The sequence below is a fragment of the Triticum dicoccoides genome, chromosome 7A, assembly GCF_002162155.2.
Source record: "Triticum dicoccoides isolate Atlit2015 ecotype Zavitan chromosome 7A, WEW_v2.0, whole genome shotgun sequence".
In the NCBI taxonomy this organism is placed as follows: Eukaryota; Viridiplantae; Streptophyta; class Magnoliopsida; order Poales; family Poaceae; genus Triticum; species Triticum dicoccoides.
The window spans coordinates 188858592-188864383 of NC_041392.1; the positions used below are offsets into that span (position 1 = coordinate 188858592).

General features: G+C 49.9%; 1 pseudogene; it reads right to left on the reverse strand.

The window, feature by feature from the left end:
* Nucleotides 1-700: 700 nt before the first annotated feature.
* LOC119331562 lies at nucleotides 701-1349 on the reverse strand (annotated as a pseudogene).
* Between the last annotated feature and the right edge of the window lie 4443 nt (nucleotides 1350-5792).

The window sequence follows — 5792 nt, forward strand, 5'->3', positions numbered from 1 at the left end:
GGGCCCAGTGGCTGTCGGGTGGGGGGCGGCGGCGTCGATTTTGTGTGGATTTGGTCGGCGGCGGAGTCGGGCGGGTGGAGACCGGTCGCGCGGAAGGGAAAGGAACTGGCAGTTGGGCGGTTGGCGGGCGGTCACATTTTTATATCTTCTGTAGGTGGAGATTCAAATTTGCACCACAAGGTATTGTAGTTTACATCTTCGAGAGGCGGAGATGTTTTTTTCCGCATCTATATTTTTTATTGGAGATGCTCTTGTGTTTTTCCAAGGGAGGGAGTAAAAGTAAGGATTATAATTTTTCACCGCTCCGGTTGTTCGCCTCATATGTATGCACATTGGCACCGCTACACTTTCTTCTACTTTCTCCATGCTATTTAAATAAGGTTCTAGAGACGCCGGTGAGCTCCCCCGACATCTCGTCCGACTTCCACCTAATCTCACTGCTTCTTCTTCTTCTCCATCGTCTTGCACAACCGTCTGTGTTGTAAGATAAGACTGATGTGGGAACGAACGACCATCCTTATATTCGTGGAACAACAAAACTAAATCATGGTGAGCAACGTTAACGGTCAGAGCGCAAGAAAACAAAATCACATGGTGACCAGGAATTAAAAACCACAACCAAACACCAATAGTACAGTACAGCAACAATCATGCCAAGTTCACAATAACCTATCACTGATATTCCCATCCCATCGATAGCCAGCAGGAAGAGCAGGGGTACCCTAATTCATTCGTCATCACAGGCAGGTGGCATGCTAGAGCTGCTTGCCAGGGCAGCTCCGGAGAACGCACGGCAGACACGCTTCTGTGGAGGTGGCTGACACAATGCAAAGCCGTGGTGCTGCTGGTTCCATCTCCACCGTCGCCGCCGTCACAGTGGCTGCCGACGCCTGACCTTGCACCGTGACACCGTCCGGCCGCGATACACCGAACATAAAGACGGACGGCTGTGGTGCCATCTCCTCCGTTGCCGTCGTCACTGCAGCCGCCGGCAACTGACCTTGCACCGTGATGCCGGCCGGCGGTGGACCCAACGTGGTGTCGGACGGCTGTGGCGCCATCTGCCCCGTCGCAGCCTGCGGCTGCGCGGTGGCTCGCTTGTTGCCGCGTCTCACTCCCACGTAGCTCGTATCATCACGGTGCCGGCGGAGGTGCTCAGTGAGGGGCTCGACGTAGTTGCTGTAGCCGAGGGTGTCGAAAGCTTTGATCACGTGGAGGCCAGTCATTTTCTTCTTGCCGTCCTTTCCGCGCTCCGCTTCGGTCTGGATGGTGACCATGTTGATGAACTCCTTGACACACTGGTCCACGAGGGCTGTGGCGTCTGGGTGGATCCTGGCGCGCGGGTGCATCGGCAGGGCGCCTCGCATGATGTTTTCCAGGTCGTTGGGCCAGAACGCCCGCGCCTTCCTCGACTTGCCTGCGTGTGCGTTATACTATGTTACACTACATGTATGACCGGAAACCATATATATGTATAAGAATACACGAGACTTCTCTTAAAAAAGGAATACCCGAGCCATATAACGAAAAGTATTGTAGATCAAAATCTTAAGGCCTTTGTTCGGTTGTATTGGGTTTGAGAGGGATTAAAGAGGATTGTGAGGGATTAAATTTCCTGTAGGTCAAAATCCTCCCCAATCCACTTCAAACCACTCCAATCCCCTTGAGAAAGGGATTAAACGAGCAAGCCCTAAAGGAGATTTTATCTCCAGAATCATTGTGCAACTTCATTTTAAAACTTCCATTCATATAACGAAAATTATTGTAGATTAAAATCATAAAAAGAATTGTTTGAAACAAATTGGATCTGAAATTATGCGGGAACCAACAGAGGATGAGGTGATATTTTAAATAACTTGTTCATGGACATTCACGGATTAGTAATATAGTTGAACAACACACAATTACAAAAACCAAATACTTCACACAGATGATCTGAAGAAGAATCAACTAATTTTATCTACTTTTACCTTCTCCTGCCTTGTTGACACGGTCATTGCCTTGCCTTCCTTCCATCGCTTCTCGTCTCACTAGTGTTACTAGATCTATGTTGTCCTTACGGTTGTTATACAATATCCATTCCACAATTTATAAGAAAAAGCTAGCATGTGGGTGCCCTCAACGAGGAGCCAGCTGGTGCTATCTGATGTTATCTGGTGCTGGCCAAAAGGAGAAACATAAGGACATTAGTAGAAGAAATTAATTGATACTATATAAAGATATGCATGCAGTTAATGCTTGCACATCCAAACGTATATGGAGCAAAATGAGCGAATCTATACTCTGAAATGTGCCTATATACATCCGTATGTAGTCTGTATTGAAATCTGTAGAAGGTCTTATATTTAGGAACGGAGGGAGTAATATAAAAGATATGCAAGCAAATTAATGGTTGCACATCCAAACGTATGCAAGCCAACACAAATCATGTATAAATGTGATTATAGCCGTTGAGTGCTACTAGTACAAATGTCGTAGTTGTTTTTTCTTTCCTCACGCTGTGTATACAGGTCATTTCAAAACTGAAATGATACATTATACACAAGGCAACCAAGCTATAACATAATGACCACCAAAATAATGACGACCCCAACTTTTACAGATGTGTATTCCTTTCTTTTTTGCGGAAATTTAGAGATGTGTATTCAGAAGAAGAAAATCAAATATAGTGTTCAGAATAGCAAAAGTCAATAAGGAAGAGGACCGGGCACTTTTTTAGACAACAACAGGACCGGGCACTATGTTGTGAGCCTAGTGCAAAGATTAGTTCTATTTCCCATTGTGCCGAGTTGGGGTCTGGTGCACTTTACAACGTTAAACGATATCAAGTTTATTTTGTCAGGCAACATGTACCTGAGCCCCACCCCGACTGCTCGCCGCTTCCCCCTTGTCGCCACCGCCGGCAGCGGGGCCCTGGTCTCCCCTCATGCAAGGCAGGGTCGTCGCAGGGCGGCCCCCTCGTGCGGTGGCATGGCGGCGCGGCGCCGGCAGCCTCTTCGGCGACTTGGGATGCTTGCGGAGGCGGCGTGGAGGGCTGTTGGGCGATGTGGGGGCTGGCGTGCTCTGCGGGCGCTGCTTCTATGGAGGTGATGTGGGGGGCGGCGCGATTTCTCCGGCGGATCTGAGCTTCCGTCGGGGTAGCTGCGGGCTGCGGCCCGGTGGGGTCGTGGCTATGGCCATGGACCTCGGTGGCGCGTCGCAGCTGCAGCAGGAAGCGGTGTTGCCGGCCAGATCAGCTCGGATCGGGCCCATGGCCACCGACGGGTGGCACGGAGTTGTCCATCGGGGTCCCGACATGGATGTGGGCTGCCATGGCGTGGTGGTGGCTCATGGCGGTGGTCTGGGTCGTTTCACGACGGCAGCTGGACATCTCCGACGTAGGCCTGTCGATGAGTGGCCTGCATCGGCCTTTGATCCCCCTCCTCGTCATCCAGGCGCTACCTTAGTCGAAGGGCTAGTCCTCTCCTAGATGTGGTCCATCAGTAGTCTCGGGCCTGGTGCTGTGGGACTGAACTCGTCTCACGCCCGGCAGCAGGACCGAGCTCGTCTTGCGCCTGGCAGCAGGACTGAACTCATCTAGCGCACGATGTAGTAGGACGGGTTGATGGAGGTCAGTTGTGACCGGCGGGACATTTTCACTCGTCTCTTTGGTTGGAGTAGCGGCAGGTCTCGAGTGAGGTGGTGTCAAGGTCTTTGATGCCGGGGCGGCGGCCTTGGTGGTGGTAGCGCGGTGCTCATCGGCCTAGCCCGTAGCTTGGTGCTTCCTGGTGACCATGGCCATGTAGGTGGCATGGTAGCCGGGGTGTGGCGTTCGGTGGCGGTGAGTGTTGGCCGGGGTGTAAACCCGCTATATCTTCGGATGGACCATCAGCGGCGAAGCTCATTCCCTTCTTAGAGGCGTTGCCGCGACCTTCATTGCCCGTCGTGTTGCTCCAGGGGAAACTCTGATCCTCGGGTCGGACGATGGCAGCACTCCGGTGTCGTTCCCTTCCAGAAGGCACCGCCTTGGAGCCCACGTTTCATCTGTGCAGCTTCATCTCTTTCCGGTGGCGTGTTCATGGGTGAGGACTACGGTAGCTCTTGTAGGGCTTGTGGTGATGTTGCTGTGCTCAGTGCCTTTCTATCCTGCCTTGGGTGTGTGTGTTGTGTTGGCATGCGTTTCTACTGGGTTGTTGATGATCATTGGTTTATTTATAAAGCGCGACGAAAGCCTTTTTCGGTAAGTAACAAAGATTACATCCAAGTCCATACATCACCTAGCGACGACTACAAGCATTGGAGCGAGCGAATGGCACGCCACTATCATCGCCCCTCGCTAATTGGAGTTAGGCAAAACTTGTTATGGTAGTCAGTCGGGAAGTCGTCGTCCTAAAATCCCACGGCCCACAGGACCATCGGCGCATCCGTGCTACCATGGAGTGCATAAAGGGTTTGGGGGAGAGGCAGAAAGCGTTGTGGGTGGAGTAGCAAGTGCTCTTTATTCATCTAGCATCTCTCTATAATATACGAGTCCGTAGACTCTTTTTAGTTTTCTAAGGTTGGCTTAAATTCAATAAATGTCTGGACAAATTAGTTTTCATATCAGGTCTTCTTTGTCTTAGTTTGATTCCGATCTACTCCTAGTCGACGGTCTTATACCATTGGGATACTTCGGATAAACTAGATTACATATATGAGAGACCGGTGCTAGGACCTTTTATCGAGATATATCTTCCAAATTCTTAGGGTCCTTGCTCCGGACCCCCCCCCCCCCCACGGGTGCGAAAGTAGTTGGTTCAGTAGTTTTAGAGCAAAGCAATTCCAACATAAACTGACACTTTTGTATCCTCTAAGCCTTTCTATAGACCCATAAATTAAAAACTAGCACTACTAACATAGGCTGGAGAGGATGCATATGAACAGCAACTGTTGCCGATGAAGAGAATCGTAGATTGGAAGGACCAACCCGAGGCACACAAATGAAGACAAGATCTAAGCTGGTTCACCGAAGACTGGCACCTCCTGAATCCTACGAGATCCTTTGGAGACACACCGCCACATGCCCTTCAACTATGATAACCGGGCCGCCGAATGCGGAGTAAACAAGGAGAACCTTATTCCATCTTCGGGGAGTTATCGTCACCTCACCTTACTGAGTAGTACACAAACCCTAACTGAATGGAAAAGGCATGAGAATGAGAAGGATCCTTCCCGCCGCCAAGGGAAACAGTCCATCGTGCGTCCTTGGCCCGAAGACCACAGGAGGCTGGTGGATAGGTGGCAACACAAACAGGAGGAAGAGGAACCATAATTGCATGTGCGCCTGAAGTCGCAAAACAAAAAGGTATGAGTGCAAGTCTATCAATCACGCCGCGCGCGATGATGCTCTTTCCACCACTCCATGCCAGCCCGGGGCGCACGCATCATCAGTGCACCAACGTCAGGCAGTTCCCTTTCCAGCTACGCATGCAAGATGTCATCGCAGGACAAAGGCTTTGAGGTACGTACATCACTCCAAACTCATTCATGACCACTTTTCTAACCAACACACATACGCACGTACATGTGGCTAGAGATAGATAGATAGATAGAGAGAGAGAGCATGACTTCTGTTTGAGCGTGAGAGACTGTATACCCGTGAACATGACATCTTGGTGATGTTATAAGAACCTTCAATTTGCAACACAAAATATTATGTACTGCATTCTGTCTCATACTTAATTATTGGATGTAATAATGTCTTATATTATGAGACGAAGGGATTATGTCATAATTATGCAAGTCGGAAACTGTGACGCCCGAATAATTAAACT